This window comes from Phyllobates terribilis, unplaced genomic scaffold (assembly GCF_046119375.1).
Source record: "Phyllobates terribilis strain yellow unplaced genomic scaffold, ASM4611937v1 Scaffold_4__5_contigs__length_816908805, whole genome shotgun sequence".
Classification (NCBI taxonomy): Eukaryota; Metazoa; Chordata; class Amphibia; order Anura; family Dendrobatidae; genus Phyllobates; species Phyllobates terribilis.
In genome coordinates this window covers 536170814-536190059 of record NW_027362764.1, presented here as the reverse complement: position 1 = coordinate 536190059, position 19246 = coordinate 536170814, and the positions used below count along the sequence as shown (strand labels likewise).

The 19246-nt window shown below is 46.7% G+C and overlaps 1 protein-coding gene and 1 long non-coding RNA gene across 4 annotated transcripts in view; one reads left to right on the top strand and one right to left on the bottom strand.

Moving 5' to 3' along the window:
• Positions 1-19246, bottom strand: part of DIPK1C (divergent protein kinase domain 1C) — a 265620-nt gene that overhangs the window by 156179 nt on the left and 90195 nt on the right. The window lies entirely within an intron of this gene.
• Positions 1-19246, top strand: part of LOC141265639 (uncharacterized) — a 31591-nt gene that overhangs the window by 619 nt on the left and 11726 nt on the right. The window lies entirely within an intron of this gene.

Here is a 19246-nt window from a genome sequence, read left to right as displayed (position 1 = left end):
ATTGGCATAGTCGGCAGGATGAAATCATGCATCATGAGAACAAGTCAGATGCGGGGAAGATTTCAGTGAGAGCTAAGATGGCAGATGATGGTGCAGAGGCTGGCGATAGATCAGCCCATTGTGGGCGTCCTGAGTACAAAATGTCACGAAAAATGGCATGGTATGGACGCTGGGATGGCTCGAGGTTGCAGCCCCCTGTGAATGGTGCCCACCCGCGGTGGGCGCGGTGAAGAAGGAACCCCACCCATTAATGAAGATCCCAGAGGGAGTGGGAGGAACTGCTGGAAGCGGCTCCACCCAGGGACAGGTGGAGCCTAGAGGAAGGATCCCTCATGCCAAGGCATGTGGCACCATTGCTGGAGTTGATGCTGGAAGTGCAGAAGCTCGGCATCATGTCTTTCCGTGGAGGCCTCGGGAGAATGGAGTGGGACCGGTGCAAGACATGCCAGGAGTTGGATCAGCAAGAAAGAAAAATACAAAGGCCTGTGCGGCCAACTGTGATGGCCACGGTGCAGGTGGTGGCGGCCCAAGACCAGGAGATGAGTCTGAAAGCAGCACCCCTATTCTAGAATCACTAGGCGTAACAGCAGGATCTCAGGAAAGTGTGAGGTCCGAATCCCCGAGCCTGTTGTCCTACGCTGCAAGGAGCAGGAGAAGCAGTGGAGAATCTGGCTCCAGTGTATCATCCTCTGGGACCACTAATATATACATCCAAGGCCAGAGAGTGGCCAATTATGCCCAGCCGCAGGGAGAACCCTGAATGAAGCGGCAGGTTTAAAATTTCCTGTTGTGCTAGTTGCGCTAGAAAATGAATAATGAGACTATTCTGTATCTCTGAAGGGCAGGTAGCCCTGTAAGGAACACTGGAAGCATCCGGTATTGGCGAGTCCAGCCATAGTTGAAAGAGAGGAATCTTTCAGGTTTGTTTCCCCCCCCTCCAAGTTCATTGCTCCTGTTGCGCATTTCCCTGCTGGATTACGGTACTAAAACCCTGATAGGGTTAAATATCCCACTTTAACGGACTGTGTACAATTGCTCTAGTGATTGTGCCCTTTTTTTTTACCTGCCAACTGCCCTTGTTTTACCTTGAACTGTTGCAATAGGGGCTGGTGGGCACCATACTTGTCTTAAGAGGACCGTACCCAGCAAAAAGGAGGGAGGGGGAAAACTGTCAGGACGACCCGAGGAACAAGCCGGGTTACTGCTCCTAAACTGTCAGAGCTAATGTAAGTTGGCCAGTGGGCCATTGTTTCTGAAACAAAAGGACTTCCTGTGTTTGGTAAACCGAGAGCAGGAATTGTTGTCCAACGGTCCTGTTGTGTTTTAAAACAGACACTTTTATGGGTCCCAGGAGCAAGGGGATCGGGGTCAGTCAGACCCATGTTTAAAGGAACTTGAACATTTGTATTGCGTTCCTTACAGCGGAAGGACTGGGGTCAATCAGACCCGTTTGATTGTTTGGCTGACCCGATGTGAGTGCCTGGTTGAAGAACTCTGCCCCTGAGTGTATGGGCAACTAATAAATGGGCCAAAATGGCCGATCTTAATGAACAGACTTGAACTATGTGTTCCAGGGTCCCAACCGAGTGGGACCAAGGTCAAGGTTGACCAGCAAGAGACACTGGATGAAGAGTGTAATAACCTGTTGTGCATTTTATATAAACGTGTGTTAAGTGTTTTGAATCGTGCATTGGTGTTTTACAGGTGTTGTTATGGTCAGGACGACCATATTTTAGGAGGGAGGAACGTAAGAGGGTGACCTGAGTGGTCATGCACCTCTTTCCCCTGTGTTAATATAATGTTGCACCTTATGTTTATATAATAGTGTTTCATATTGCATACTGTCTGATGTGTTAGTTACAAGGTCAGTTTAGAACAGGTATAGATAGAGTGTTAGATTAGGAATGGGGTAGTGCAGAGGTGGGCAATATAGAATAGGAAGTATTTAGTTATTAGTCAGGAAACAGTTAAGGGATTCAGGAGCTGCAGAGCAGGACAGTGAAGAACTGGGACACTTCCTGATTGCAAGTAGTTGTAGTTAGAGTCAGAGAGAGAGATATGACAGAGCAGTAGTTGGAGGTCTAGGAGGCACTAGGAGTACGGTCTGTCCAGCAGCAGAGAAACATCAGTCTGAAACTCTGAAGCAGATATTTCCTTAACGTTTTTGGCATACGGTCCACAGGAGCCACAGAAAAGCGTGTCTCAAAATCTTCCCAGAAGGGGAAGTTGGACGAGGAATAGCACAGAGAAGATGGTACGGGACTCTTAGAACTGCAGAGCGTCTCATAGGCCAAAAAGGTCAACTATGGAAGGGATAGCTCAGGATAAATGGACAGTGAACATCAATACGTGCTCTGCAATGGACTTTGAACCTGGAAAAGTATGTCCCCAATACTGCGTGTTCCACTATGCTGAATTTGGACATTTAAGTAAAGTTCTTTTTTATAAAATGGAGTGGAAGTCCCAAAATGTGTGTGTGGTGGTTCCTGTAGTGGAAGAACCGAAGACAGCAGAGATCTGCGATCAAAACGTGAGTGTTACGCACCACACGTACAGTACAGGAGAATTGGAACATTTGTCTTTGTCAGGGAGCCAGGGTTTAGGAACACAACAGCCCCTCACCACCACTACCACCCTGAGCCCCTCACACCTATGGGTCACTGTGGATATTAAAATGGGTTTCCAGAATGTTACACTAAAGGCTAATTGTTAGGGTAAGCCATCAATGTATGAGCTGTGGAGATTTGAACCTGGAACCTTGTTCAATCAGCAGATCCCCTTTTTCTGCAGATTGGTGGGCATTCCAGAGAGAAGACCCTATAAATAGGTTGTTCAATACTGTAGATCTCTGTCTAATATTACAATAAACCACTGTGTTTCCCTGGGAAATGTCCCACGCACATACATCTCCTCCACATCAGTGAGAACAGAATAACAATAAAGGAGAGGCACGGTATTGATTATGCAGGACATACCACAATGAATACAAATATCAAAAGACTAACTGTCACTTCCAAAACAGAAAACTGGTGTGTACAAGTGCTTACTAAGAGTAGCCATCTCCATATATAACCAACAAATAAAGTAACACTCTGTAGCGTTATAATATGCAAACATGAAATATATGAAAGTTGGATTGCATTACTGCTCTAGAAAAATAGGAATAATTTGAGAATACTTAGCGCATAATTTGACCAATTCATGTGTACCCGGCAGCCGCGATAAGGCGACTCTCATTACTGGGAACCTAACTAGTGTGAAATCTCTCTGAGACTGAAGCTTTCTGACTGAGCACTCCACCCCTAACCCTCAGGTGGTTTTAATTATAGCAGGATCCTACCTTCCCATAGACATGTGGGCTTCAGTCTAAGACAGGATTCACACTAGATAGGTTCCAGCAATGAGAGTCGCCTTATCATGGCTGCCGGGTACACATGAATTGGCCAATTTATGCGATATGAATTCTCATTTATTTCTATTTTCTAGAGTAGTAACGCAGTTCAAATTTCATATATTTCATGCTTGCATACTATAGTGCTACAGAGGGTCACTTTATTTGTTAGGTATATATGGAGATGGCTACTCTTAGTAAGTACCTGTACACACTAGTGTTGAGCGAACATGCTCGACACTGCTCGGTACTCGCCCGAGCATCACGCTACTCGGGATGTTCGGCGAGCAACGAGCATTTCCGGGTTACTCGGGCGGGAGCTCGGGTCTCCGCCTTGCATGTTTGGTGCTCTTTACAGAGCCAGGGATTGCCAGCCAGTCACTGTAATGCTGCAGCCATGTTGGTTGTGGGCATTACAGTGATTGGCTGGCCGCACAGCGTCACCTCGAGTATTTAAAACCGGGCACGGCCATCTTGGACACAGTCGCTCCGGATTAGACAGTGTAGGGACAGCGCTGCTGATTTAGGGAGAGATATAAACTGCGAAATAGTTAGTGTAGGGTCTGTAAAGGCTGCCAGAACAAACAAACAGTCCTTTTCAGGACTAATATCCATCCCAGATACGAGGCAGGCAGGCTGTATAGGAGACACAGTGGTTATACCAGCAAACGCTGCATTACAGTCCTGTGTGCTCCTGTTGCTGAAATTGCTGGACTTAGCACCAGGTGTCGGGGGCCAGGAAAAATCCTTTTTTTTTCATCTAAATCCTCCTTTTTTTTCCTCCTTCACACTGTACAAATACCCATCTTATTAACCTTTTGGTGTGTCCCCCCCCCAAAAAAAAGCGTGTCTCTGATTTTTCAGACACAAATATAACTGTTGAAAATAGTCTGGTGTAGGCTAGAGAAACAGAAGTGTTGTTTTGCACTTCCACGGTTCAAACCTCTGTATTATCCATTTTGGGCCATTTGTATCTAAAAAAAAAAACAGTTTGAGTGTGTCGCTCACTGTTCAGCCGCAAATCTATATATTTAAAAAAGTCTGGTATGCCCCAGTAAACAATAACTGTGGTTTTGCCATCCCACGGTAAAAAATCTCTATTATTCAGGTTTTGGTATATTTTCCGTAAAGAAAAACAGTAGTGTCTCCTGACTGTTGTGACACAAAAATATATCTGTTGAAAATAGTCTTGTGTAGGCCCGACATCCCAGTGTGGTTTCGCAATTCCACGGGTCAAATCGCTGTACTATCCAGTTTTAGGCCTTTGGTATCTAAAAAAAAAGCAGTTTGAGTGTGTCGCTCACTGTTCAGCCGCAAATATCTCTATTTAAAAAAGTGTGGTATACCCCAGTAAACAATAACTGTGGTTTTGCCATCCGACGGTAAAAAATCTCTATTATTCAGCTTTTGGTAGTTTTTTCCATAAAGAAAAACAGTAGTGTCTCCTGACTGTTGTGACACAAAAATATATCTGTTGAAAATAGTCTTGTGTAGGCCCGACATCCCAGTGTGGTTTCGCAGTTCCACGGGTCAAATCGCTGTACTATCCAGTTTTGGGCCTTTGGTATCTAAAAAAAAAGCAGTTTGAGTGTGTCGCTCACTGTTCAGCCACAAATATCTCTATTTAAAAAAGTGTGGTATACCCCAGTAAACAATAACTGTGGTTTTCCTCTTCCACGGTTCTAATCTACTCTTTATTACCCTTTTTCCATTGATAGTGCAAGTGTAAGCTATTTTACTTCATTTACAAAGGGCAAGGCGCGTGGCAAGGGACGTGGAAGTGGACGTTCTGGTGATGGTTCGTGCAGAGGACGGGGCCGTGGCCAAGTTGAAAATGTGCCACAACCAACAGCCACATCTTCTCGCTCCCACTTCTTGACCTAATTAATAGGGAAGCACAGAACAACACCAGTATTGAGAACTGATCAGTGTGAACAGGTTATTAATTGGATAGCAGATAATACTTCCAGTTACCTGGGCACCACCACCTCCGGTCTGTCTTCCACACGGTCAACTCTTAGTAGCCGTGAGTCTCGACCGCATACTCCTCCTCATCCTGATGCTCCTTCCTCCCACCATGCCGAGTGTCGTCAGACAGCAAGTGATCCCACACTTGGACACTCTGAAGAGCTGTTCACTGGTCCATTTCCATATTTGGGCCCCTCGCCTGATACGCTTGAAGTGGTGGAAGAGGAGATCCCATGTTGCGATGCCCAAATATTTGAACAGCCACGGCAACAGGAAGTCGACGTTGGCAATCTGTCACAAGAGGAGGACGATGACGAGACACAATTGCCAGGAAGTGAGGAGGAGGATCGTGGTGCGCAAGTGGAAGAGGAGGAAGTGGTGGATGATCTAGTAACTGACCCAACGTGGAAGGAGGACATGCAGAGTGAGGCCAGCAGCACACATGGGGAGGGAGGCAGAGTACCCCAACAGGCAGGAAGAAGCAGTGTGGTGGCCGCAGACAGAAGGCAGGCAACCGTTCCCCGTAACACCAACATGAGGGACGTTGCCAGTACAAGCGGCAGGTCTTCCAGAGTCTGGAATTTTTTTAAAGACTCTGCTGATAACCCCAAAAAGGCCACATGTTCCACCTGCCATGCCAGCATCAGCAGGGGTGACAAAACTACCAGCCTGACCACCACCAGCATGATCAGGCACATGGCAGCAAAGCACCCGACTTTGTGGGGCAAAACCCAGGGTCCACGACCAGTGTCAGCGGGTGTCACCACTGCTTCTTCCACTGTTGTGCATGCAATAGAACCCCCTGTTATGTGTGCAAGGCAATCCCCTGTCCATACTGCATGTAAAGATGCCCCCTCCTCTCAGTCTTCACTTGTTATGGCAGTTCCTCAAGAAACAGCATCAACGTCCACGTCCACGTCCCACCGCAGCATTCAATTGTCCATATCCCAGACCTTTGAACGAAAGCGGAAATTCGCAGCTAACGCCCCACAGGCCACAGTCCTAAATTCGCACATTTCACGACTGCTTGCATTGGAAATGCTGCCTTTTAGGCTGGTGGAGACGGAATCCTTCCGCAATCTTATGGCGGTGGTCGTCCCTCGGTACTCGGTCCCCAGCCGACACTATTTTGCCTGGTGTGCCATCCCCTCACTACACAAGCACGTGTCCCAAAGCACCTGCCGTGCCCTCAACAACGCAGTTACTGGGAGAGTCCACCTGACAACGGACACGTGGACAAGTGCTTGTGGCCAGGGACGGTACATCTCTCTGACGGCACACTGGGTAAACATAGTGGAAGCCGGGACCCAGTCGGACCTTGGGACGGAACACATCCTCCCCACACCGAGGATTGCGGGCCCTATGTCAGTCAGAGTTGCCCCCACAGTGTACAGCTCCTGCGCATCCTCCTCCTCCTTCTCATGTTCAGCCTCCATCTCAGATATCACATCAGTTACAAGCTGGAAGCATTGCAGTACTGCCTCCGCCAAGCGGCAACAGGCTGTGCTGAAACTCATAAGCTTAGGTGATAAACCTCACACTGCTTGTGAGTTGTGGACAGCTGTGAAAGAGCAGGCAGATCTGTGGCTGAGACCGCTGAACCTACTTCCCGGCATGGTCGTGTGTGACAATGGCCGTAACCTGGTGGCGGCTCTGAGGCGAGGTGAGATCACACACGTACCATGCCTGGCTCAAGTGCTTAACCTCGTGGTTCAGCGGTTTCTTAAATTGTACCCCGAGTTGCCAGATCTGCTCATGAAAGTACGCCGCCTGTCAGCTCATTTTCGCAAGTCGGCTACAGCTTCCGCCGCCCTTGCTGTGTTGCAGCAGCGTTTGCAGCTTCCGGCACACCGACTGGTGTGTGATGTCCCCACACGTTGGAACTCTACCCTCCACATGTTGCAAAGTATTTGTGAGCAGAACAGAGCAGTTGTGGAGTACCAGCTGCAACAAGGCCGTCGATATTCAGGTCAGACTCCACACATAAGACCTCAGGAGTGGACCTGGATGTCTGACATATGTACCATCCTGACAAACTTTGAGGAGGCCACCAAGATGGTGAGTGGCGATGAGGCCATCATTAGTGTCAGCATCCCACTTGTCTGTCTTTTGCAACGCTCTCTGCAGAGAATTAAAGAGGAGGCATTGCAGCCAGAGTATGATGAGATGGATCAAGAAGCCATAGCGGGCGATTACACACAGCCCAGCCTCATCTCATCCCAACGTGCATTGGGGGACAATGAGGGAGAGGAGGAGGAGGAGGAGGAGGAAGAACAGGAGCTGCTATCATGCGTTGTAGACGGTAGTACCTGTACAAGTGTCATACCGTCGGTTCAGCGTGGGTGGCCTAAGGACAGGGGGGAGGAGGAAGAGGAGGAGGAGGAGAGCATGGTCAGTCGTCATCTTGGTGAGGACACGGAAATCTTGCCCGTTACCAGTCTGGCACGCATGGCTGACTTTATGTTACGCTGCCTTAACCGTGACCCTCGTGTTGTCAAAATGTTGGGTGACAGTCATTACTTGTTGGTGACACTTGTAGACCCCCGCTACAAGGAGAACTTTCACTCTCTTATTCCTGAAGTGGAGAGGTCTACAAAAATGGGGCAGTACCAGAAGGCCCTTGCTGCAGAACTCTTAAAAAAATTCCCATCTGAACACGCTAGCAGCAGAGGTCACAGTTCATTGCCCAACCAAGGCGTACAGGCGAGAGAGACGCAATTCCAATCCAGCAGAGGCAGGGGAACACTGTCAACGTTCTGGGACAGTTTTCTGACACCCGTCCAGATTACAGGCCCTGAGGCGCGGGGTACTCTCGCAAGGAGTGGAAAGTTTCAAAAGATGGTGAGGGAGTACCTTGCCGACCGTACCAGCATCCTCCGTGATTCCTCTGTGCCTTTTAATTATTGGGTATCCAAGCTGGACCCTTGGAATGAACTCGATCTGTATGCCTTGGAGGTCCTGGCCTGCCCTGCTGCTAGCGTGTTATCGGAGCGTGTTTTTAGTGCCGCTGGGGGAATTATAACTGATAAGCGCACTCGCCTGTCAACTGACAATGCTGACAAGCTGACCCTTATCAAAATGAACAAGGGCTGGATTGGGCCAGACTTCTCATCACCACCAAATGACAGCAGAGTAACATAAAGTCAAATCCACTGTGTTATTTCGGGAGGTGTATTCACATGCACCGCTTCACACCCACACATGGGTATACGCTTCCTCGTTTCGGCTGTTTTATCTTCTTCTCCTTATCCTCAGCCTTCACCACCACTATACCACCAGGGTGCCAGCATTGCAAGTTCCTCCGTCCTTATTTTTGGCAGCTTTTGCTTGCAAGCCATAAGCAAATACTATGGGACACCCACTCCCCAATAATGGGACTTATGTTTGTAATATGCTGTACTGCATGGCTCTTGTAAGGGGCATTGCAAGTTGCTGCGCCCTAATTTTTGGCAGCTTTTGCTTGGAAAGCATAAGCAAATACTATGGGAGACCCACTCCCCAATAATGGGACTTATGTTTGTAATATGCTGTACTGCATGGCTCTTGTAAGGGGCATTGCAAGTTGCTCCATCCTAATTTTTGGCAGCTTTTGCTTGCAAGGCATAAGCAAATACTATGGGACACCCACTCCCCAATAATGGGACTTATGTTTGTAATATGCTGTACTGCATGGCTCTTGTAAGGGGCATTGCAAGTTGCTCCGTCCTAATTTTTGTCAGCTTTTGCTTGCAAGGCATAAGCAAATACTATGGGACACCCACTCCCCAATAATGGGACTTATGTTTGTAATATGCTGTACTGCATGTGACGCGCCCCCTGGGCCGTGTGTACACGTGTGTGGGATACCCGGTGCCGGGTCTCTGGGGTCTGTAGTCTCCGTGGCGGTGATCCGGTCCCGTGGCTCAGGCTGGTCAAACCAGTGGCTGTCTTTCTTAGGTCTTGAGGTTAATTGTCCGACTGCGCCACCCGTGGATTGCGGTCAGGGAGTACCACCGCTGCGAGGCAGACCGCTGAGGCTGGTGTTGTGTGCGCAGCAGAGAATGGGATAACTCCCCACGGGAGGAGTATAGCCTCAGGGCAGTGAGTGTGGATGATGGGGGTGATGGTGCACGAGCGCAGCAGGAACGACTCAGAGTCTTTGCAGTGCAGTTCAGGGTCTTTACTGATGATTATAAGGTAGACCCTCCCGGGAGTACTGGCTAGCATAAGAGGCCTGGTCAGTCTGTGAGCAAGCAGGAGTTCCCCTGGCCAGGTGGAGTTGTAGGCCTCCCGGTCTGTCTGCATTCTTCCTGGCTACCTTGCTGTAAGCGGGTAGAAGTAGCCCATGTCCCTGAGTGTACCGTGTAGTGCTCACCTGTATGGCTGGTGACTTGGGGCCTTCTGTTAGCCTCCGCTCCACGACGGCGGTGCTGGTCCCTTGCTTGTGACTGAACCTCCGGGCTTCTATGGCCAGAGGACTGAAATCCCCTGCCGGCTGGTTTCTGCTGCTGGATATATAAGTCCTCACAGCCTCGGACTCCTGTGTCCGGTTCCTATTGTCTTCCGCCAGGGCGAGCTCTGCTCAGCTTACAGCCCCTGGTCTTTAGCTCCTAGCTCCTACAGAGCTCCTTGCTGTTACTTTCCCTTGCTCTCACTCTGACTCTGACTGTTCTCTGTTCTCTGACTCACTTAACCCCGCCCCAGATCCAGTTTATAAGGGCAGAATTCTCCCCTCCCAGGACTGGGGCAGGAGGATGTTGAATGTTTAAGGGATCCTGACCAGGAAACCTCCCACTTGCTCTCCGACGTAATATCTCTATTACTGTGGTGACCAGACCCCTGGGGTGCCACACATGGCTCTTGTAAGGGGCATTGCAGTTCCTCATAATTTTTGGAAAGCCTTCCATTCACTGCTTAGGCCAACAGTGCACAGGAGACCCAGTTGCTATAAATGGAAAAAAAGGTTTAGTTAACGCCCTCTGACCTCCATGTCATTTCCAAGGGGCATTGGAGTGCCTCGAAATTTTTGGTAGGCATTGCACTCACTGTATGCCCTATAACTGTGTAGCCGAACCGCTCCTTTTGTTACAGAAACATATCCTACAAGACATATCTGGTTGACTGGCCTGATATTGATGTGAATGGTCCCTGTTCCTCCTGGGAGTCATAGAACTTGTGGATAGCAGCAGGAAAACATCCAGCAATCCTCGGAGGAGGTAGGATATGCGCCAAAACGCTGACCACCTCAGGCCTAGCCGCTACTACATACATGCGCTTGCATTACAACAAAACAAAGCAGATGCTAACTTCTATCATCCTCATCATGCTCCTCACCTTGGCACTCTCAATTCCCCTGATGGAGAAGCCAGGGCCCACCGGAGGAGTCTGATAGTCCGGTGGGCTCGGCCAATGCTGCCCTAAAGCAGGCCAGGCTAAGAAAAGTGTGGGAAAGGTTACCGGGACAAATAGGGGTGGCTGGGGACCGAGTATGGACACCCGGCCACCCCCTGGAGGCTGGGGAGCAAGCGGGGACACCCGGCCACCAGGCGGCTGGGGACTGAGTATGGATACCAGGCCGCCGACACAGCCATGGCGTGGTGGCCAGATTCCGCCTCCACATGCCTAAAAGGCCCAATTTAAAGTGCAAGCAAGCAGTATGGTATTGCAGCCTTGGGGGTGGGTGGGTGGCAGGCTGCATACTTGCGCTTGCATTGCAAGGAATGGGAGAGGTACAATTGAACACTGCCCTGGGACAAGGACTTGAATGGGAATAGTTGCAAGTCTGCAACGATAGGTGCAAGGTGGGAGGCATCTTCGCATGTACCATGAACAGGGGTTTGGCATGCACACACTACAGCGGAATAGGCTCTCCTTCCCACTAAATGCACTGGAGAGGGCACAGGTAATGTTTTGGTATACGCGCTTAATCTTATGTATAAGGCACACCAGGACAAATAGGGGTGGCTGGGGACTGAGTATGGATACCTCGCTGCCGAAGCAGCCATGAGGTAGTGGCCATGGCCAGATTCGGCCTCCTCCAAACTAAAAGGCCCCATTTCAAGTTCAAGCTAGCAGTATGGAATTGCAGTCTGGGGGTGGGTGGGTGGCAGGCTGCACACTTACACTTGCATTAAAAGAAAACATAGCAGATGCTAACTTCTATCATCATCATCATGATCCTCACCTTGGCACTCTCAACTCCACCGATGGAGAAGTCAGGGCCCACCGGAGGAGTCTGGTTCTCTGGTGGGCTCGTCCAATGCTGCCTAAAGCAGGCCGGGCTAAGAAAAGTGTGTGGGGGGATGTTCCAAGGAGAAATAGGGGCGGCTGGGGACCGTTTATGGACACCCGGCTGCCCCCAGGTGGCTGGGGACCATGTGTGGACACCCGCCGCGGGGCGGCTGGGGACCGAGTATGGACACCCGGCCGCCGGGCGGCTGGGGACTGAGTATGGATTCCAGGCCGCCAACACAGCCATGACGTGGTGGCCAGATTCCGCCTCCACATGCATAAAAGGCAAGTTCAAGCAAGCAAGCAGTATGGTATTGCAGCCTGGAGGTGGGTGGGTGGCAGGCTGCATACTTGCGCTTGTATTGCAAGGAATGGGGGAGGTACAATTGAACACTGCCCTGGGACTAGAACTTGCATGGGGATAGTTGCAAGTCTGCATCTTCTGATGCGGCAAGGATCACTTATGATGGGCACACTTTTAGACAGTGACCTGGGAGTCAGAGATGCTTCCAGGGGTCTTCCCCATGCTGTTCCCATGTCTTTTCAGCACTTTATGCATGTGTCACACAGCACATGGCCAGATAAGGTTGTAAAATGTTAAAATGACATTTCCCGGTGAATGCATTTGTCATAGTTGAAAGCAATACAAAAGTGCAAAAATGCATAAAAAATGCTACTTGTGAACATAGCCGAAGGTGTGGAGGAGTATTTTTGTTTTTGGTCATTTATTTTAACTTATACACAAGTCTTTTCCCTGGAAAGGATGTTCCTTAACATATTTCACAGGAAAAAAAGTTTCACTTTCGTTTTGGAACGTTTTATTGTGAGCCCGTAAAAGTGGCTTAATACCTCTGACCACGTTGTTGACAGCAGTGACCTGGGGGTCAGAAATGCTTCCTGGGGCGATCCCCATGCTGTCCCCATGTCATTTGAGCACTGTCACTATCGTTTTGGGCACTTGTTAGGCTTTTAAAAGACTGCCGGGGGTGCCACCGCAAAAATGCTCGAGTCTCCCATAGACTAACATTGGGCTCGTTGCTCGGGTCGAGCACCCGAGTATCACGGCGAGCTCGGCCCGAGCTTCGAGCACCCGAGCATTTTAGTGCTTGCTCAACACTAGTACACACCAGTTTTCTGTTTTGGAAGTGACGGTCAGTCTTTTGATATTTGTATACATAGGCTTTCTGACCCCTAAGCCGCAGACGGTTTTAATTATAGCAGGATCCTACCTTCCCATATACATGTAGGCTTCAGTCTAAGAGAGGATTCACGATACATTGGTTCCCAGCAACGAGAGTCCCCTTACTGAGGCTGCTGGGTATACATGAATTGGCCAATTTATGCGCTAAGTGTTCTCAAATTATTCCTATTTTCTACAGCAGTAATGCAGTTCAAATTTCCTATATTTCATGTTTCCATACTATAGCGCAACAGAGTGCTGCTTTATTTCTTGGTTACCAAAATGAATAGTCAAGACACTAGACTGTGGGCACAGCTGGAAGCAGTAATGCCCAATAACCTCAAATACTAACGACCCTAGAGATGACAATCTGTTTTTTATCTAATGTGCAGTCTGATTTTAAATTCTGTGGTATGAATACATTTTGGAATTTGGTCTGGAGTCTGAAATCCGAATAAATTTTGGGATTTGGCCCAGGGTCTGAGTTAAATTTAGGGTTAGGTCTTTGGCACCAGGCAAGAACATCGAATAACCAAGTATAGTGAAAGGACCACTGGATACCTAAAAGACTATCTTAAATCAAAGCTTCAATAGAAATGATTGTAAACTACTAGACAATCAAATCTAAAAAATAAGATTTCTTGTATCTTACGTGAAGCAGTAATAAACTGCTGAGCGTATGTGTTAGAGCTCGTTTACATTGCACAATCTGAGGGGTTAAATGGCTGCCAATCTTTCATAGCCCATTTAGACCATCTAACTGGACAGAAGGATAATAGATTGCCCTGTGCGCTTAGCCCGTTATTGTTCTTGGTAGCACATGTCCTGTATACACAGGATGATGTGCTGCTGAGAATGAGGATTTTTTAAGAAAGCCAACGAGCGCTCGTTCCCAATAGTCATGCAGTGTAAATGCCCCCTTAGCCAGTGAAAAATGGGAGCAATTACAATGTAGTTCTTCAAAGGTAGCCTATCAGCTTCCTCAGACCCACATAATCACCCATGACTTTATTCAAACAATGTCTATTTTCTATCAGTAAGCCCCTTTTGGTGATTTATTGCTTTGTTTATCACCATAAAAAAATTAATCTGGTCTGTGATATGCTAATTAGTGTGTGACTAGTCATGCGGTTGTTGTCTTCCTCAGAATAATGATCCCACTAATCATATTATGGGCGTGAGTGACATGATTTTCAATAATGGCGTCATCTCTGTCTCCCTGACAATGTACAGTAAGCTGGGATAGATGGGTGTACGCACCCAGACTTCATCAGTGCACTGTGCATGCCCACAGAGGTAGCGGTGATGCCGGGCTCAGCCACCCGTCACCATCATCTCATGGCTAGAGGTGTCCTAAGTCACCACTGTCTCCCTGGAAGGTGCAGTGCGCCGATGAAGCTTTGCTGCTTACATTCAGCTTCACTGCACATGTCAGGGAGGCAGACATTTGCAAAGAGCTGGCGGTGACAACGAGTCTTGAAAATCATGTCATTCATGCCCACAGGGGTGTCATAACATGTTTCATGGAATAATTACTCTGGAGAAAACTACCCACGACTAGTCAATCAGTAATCAGCATATCACAGACCAAGTTATAAAAATTATTTTATGGTGAGAAACAAAGCAATAAAGCTACCAAAAGGGGCTTGCTTGAAAATATATTAAGGGTTGAATTAAGACCAGGGGGGTGATTTTGGGAGGCCTTGGGAGCTGACAGGTTACCTTTAAATAATCAGAAGCCCCAGATCATTAAAAACACAGTAGAAACAACAGTCAGCTTTTAATTTTGCTTGGATGATGGCTTATGGTCATAGACGGTACAATATTATTTATGGGGGTGCAACTGCTGGGAGCCCCAGTGATCCTGAGAACAGACTGCTACTGATTTTCTAAGTTCATCCATTTTGCAATTATTTTTTTACACTGCAGGCGCAATTTAGAAACTGAGAATTAGAATCCAGAATGAGACTAGATAAACTATGTATTTCATGGACGGGAATATTGTTTCTATTAAGCTTTTGGAAATGGTTTCTTTCTGTTGGGTACAGAGTTGCCTTGATTAGTCAATGTGAGACAAATGCTGGAAGCAGAGCTAAGAATGATCTGGAAATTGTAATAAGCAATATGTTAATTACATTAATTGAAGCAGGGCTTACATAGCCTAGTCTTCTTTTCAGCAAAATAATAGCACCTTTGAAGCAGTACATACTGGTAGCACTGCAAAGAGACAACCAGAAAGCCAGTATATTGTACAAAATCCTTTTAGAAATAGATTAGTTTTAATTATCATTAGCATAGTCGGCCTTTAATTTTCCAGTGTTAACAATATGCTGCAGGGATACTCATTCATCCTACTGCTCTGTGTCGAGCAATGTATTCACTGCCAATTTATAACTAAAACGTAGAGAAAATTGTGTACAGTAGTTGTCAGCACAGTTAGTAATAAACCACGTGCATGATATAATTAGGGCTTGTAAATATGTTTCCTTGTAGGAATTGTGTCCCTATAGAAAATGTTGGTTTTGTTAGTAGGAAGATGAAGTCATAAAACAGTTCACCCAACGGTTATATGGGCAGAGTCCTCGCTGTTACCCGCTACGCTGTTACAATAAAACACACTAAGTAAGAATATTGTAGAAGTTGATCCATAACTTTTGCTTACATGGTCACTGTTATTTCAACAAAGTCTGCATAATTGACAGTACAAGCAAATATAACAAACTTTCTACTATAACCTGTTAAAGAAATATACTTCATTCTCTCTTAAATTGATCATGGCTTCTGAAAATCTCTCTTTAGAGGTGAGACTGATAATATTCTCAGTAAGAGATCAGTCTACAATTATCCCATAGGATCACTAAGGAGGGATGGAGCAGCATGAGGGAGACAGAGATAGAGACACATGGAGGTGCTGCTGAAAGCTGTAGTTAAATGTCTTATATCGCAACAGTGCTGGATTCACAGTTACCATGTGCAGTACTACAAGAGAGCAGGATCATCTCTTCTCTGGGTATGAAGTGTATGGGAAACATTATAACAACTAGTCTTGACTCGCTAGCAGAAGAAACACTGACAATTATAGATAAAGTCTAAAGAGGGAAAAAATGGTGAAAAACGCCATTTAAAAATTGCATAATGGCCATAAATTATGCCACTCCTCATGTACGTACATGTGATATTTTATTCTCAGAAGTTATTTGAAACAACAATTTGACCTTAAATACTAACAACTGTAGCTAAAAAAATGTTTTTTTTGTAGTATGCAGTTGGTTCAGCAATACACAGTTTCACATGGGGCACGGTCTGACTTAAGGTTGTCCTGGATGTAAAAAAAAAGTTCAATTTTTTGAAGGTAAAAATAATTTGTCAGAAGGGCTGCCATCAGGGCATTACTGCCCTTACTGCTGTATGGGGCCCGGTGAACAGAAGTAAAGAGGGGCAGGGCCCCCCCCACAGAAGTAAAGAGGGGCAGGGCCCCCCCCTCTTATGCTTCTGCTCATTGGGTATCTTGTGAATTCAGGGTGGGGGATGGGTGACAGGAAATGATGAATTGAAGGTGGGGGTGAGGAATGCAAATGATGACTTGAGGGCAGAGGGGAAGAGCAAATATAATAAATAAATAAATAAAGAGTAAATATAATGAATCAGGGGAGCGGGAGGTACAGAGTGGGGGTCATTGAGGATGCAGGAGTGTGACTGGTAATGAATTGGGGAAATGAGTACAGGTTCTAATTTATATATTTATTGAGTAGTGGGGAAAGTGACTATTTTATAGTCAGTGGGGGTGCAGTGGTGGATTACAATTTATATTTGGAATGGTGGGTTGCATAATAACTATATTAATATATTATTATTATATTATATATTAAGGATGGGTGGACTATATTCAGCTGCGTAGTGTAGAAGTTGGGGAATGTGCTCTGGATGCGGTGCTCTAGATAACTATGTTATTTTATGGAGAGACGAGTCCTGGCTGGAAGAAATGATGGCGATTTGCACTAGATGAAGAAAAGCGAAGATGAAGGACTTCAACTAGAGACGTCACCAGTGAGTCACTGTGTTATCTGTACACTGACACTATACACTGTATACTATATATAGAGCTACTGTGTATAATGTCACCGGTGATCACTGTATTACCTGTATGCTGACACTATACACAGAGCTCTGGTGTATAATGTCACTGGTGATCACTGTATTTCCTGTACACTATACTCTATATACAGAGCTCCTGTGTATAATGTCACTGGTGATCATTGTATTACCTGTACACTATACTCTATATACAGAGCTCCTGTGTATAATATCACTGATGATCACTGTATTACCTGTACACTTACATTATACTCTGTATACTAAGTACAGGGCTCCTGTGTATAATGGCACTTATGGTAATATTAGTATTGTGTTTTATCAATGATCAATATTGTAGTATTCGATCACTATGTGGTCTGGTCATGGTGTGGCGGTATTTGTTCCTGGTATGTAGTATTATTCGGTAACTATGTGGTGGTAATATGTGTTCTGATCATGGTGTGGCAGTATTTGTTCCTGGTATGTGGTATTATTTGGTAACTATGTGGTGGTAATATGTGGTCTGGTCATTGTGTGGCAGTATTTGTTCCTTGTATGTGGTATTATTCGTTCACTATGTGGTAGTAATATGTGGTCTGGTCATGGTGTAGTGGTATATGTTCCTTGTATGTGGTATTATTTGGTCACTATGTGGTGGTAATATGTGGTCTGGTCATTTGGTATTATTGGTTATGTTAAAAAATGTAGAGTACAGACCAAAAGTTTGAACACACCTTCTCATTTAAAGATTTTTCTGTATTTTCATGACTATGAAAATTGTACATTCACACTGAAGGCATCAAAACTATGAATTAACACATGTGGAATTATATAGTTAACAAAAAAGTGTGAAATAACTGAAAATATGTCTTATATTCTAAGTTCTTCAAAGTAGCCACCTTTTGCTTTGATGACTGCTTTGCACACTCTTGGCATTCTCTTGATGAGCTTCAAGAGGTAGTCACCGGAAATGGTCTTCCAACAATCTTGAAGGAGTTCCCAGAGATGCTTAGCACTTGTTGGCCCTTTTGCCTTCACTCTGCGGTCCAGCTCACCCCAAACCATCTCGATTGGGTTCAGGTCTGGTGACTGTGGAGGCCAGGTCATCAGGTGTAGCACCCCATCACTCTCCTTCTTGATCAAATAGCCTTTACACAGCCTGGAGGTGTGTTTGGGGTCATTGTCCTGTTGAAAAATAAATGATGGTCCAACTAAACGCAAACCGGATGGAATAGCATGCCGCTGCAAGATGCTGTGGTAGCCATGCTGGTGCAGTATGCCTTCAATTTTGAATAAATCCCCAACAGTGTCACCAGCAAAGCACCCCCACACCATCACACCTCCTCCTCCATGCTTCACAGTGGGAACCAGGCATGTAGAGCCAATCCGTTCACCTTTTCTGCGTCGCACAAAGACACGGTGGTTAGAACCAAAGATCTCAAATTTGGACTCATCAGACCAAAGCACAGATTTCCACTGGTCTAATGTCCATTCCTTGCGTTCTTTAGCCCAAACAAGTCTCTTCTGCTTGTTTCCTGTCCTTAGCAGTGGTTTCCTAGCAGCTATTTTACCATTGTGATGAACCTGTAGCCGCCATCTTGGTAATGATAAATCATATCCAGGGATGGCCACACTTCAGCAGCCCCCACCCTTGGGACCTTCTGTTAAAACGTCAACTAGATAGTTTCCCCCCATCCAGGCTCCTGTAAGATAAGAAGCCTACTTAACACTTGAATGCTAGGAGCTTCAAAGACTTCGAGAGGAAACACAGCCAGCAGGGGGGGGTGCTTCGTCTATCTGTACCTGACCATTTGTCCCATAGGACTAGTTTCTTTGTCTGTCACAAGCATGGAGGCATAAGATATAGAAACATGAAAAGTACACGCATGTTGCATGGGATGGGCCAATAAAAAAATATCACGGCGTCCCGGAGCCATTGCGCACACAAGCCTCCGCGGTAGACGTTTGTACGTGCTCTGGAAGCCAAGATATAGCGCGGAGCCATTCCTGAGGACCGTATGGTATCATAATTGATATCAAAAGGTCGGTTACGGCGGCCCGAATCCATGGGAACCCCTGGGGGTATCATGAGACCATCCCAGAAGAAGTTATTGGGTTCCATAGAATTTGGGCTTCTGATCGAAGTTAGACCTGAGGGTGGAGACTGAGCCAGCTGACCTCACCAGCAGTGGGCGGGACGGGGCAGGTAAGATAGCAGGACAGACAAGAGATAAGTCAGTCTTGACCCAAGAGTGGGGTGCTGAACATCTGAGCACCAGCTGAGGCCACCAAGGGGAGGAGCAGTTTGACCATGCGGTGGTAGGCCTCAGCCTGTAACAAAGAACCGTGCCTGCGACCGCAGAATCCTCTCCCTGCGTCACAAGAAAATCAAGAAACCGGTAACTGATATGCTGTGGTGATTC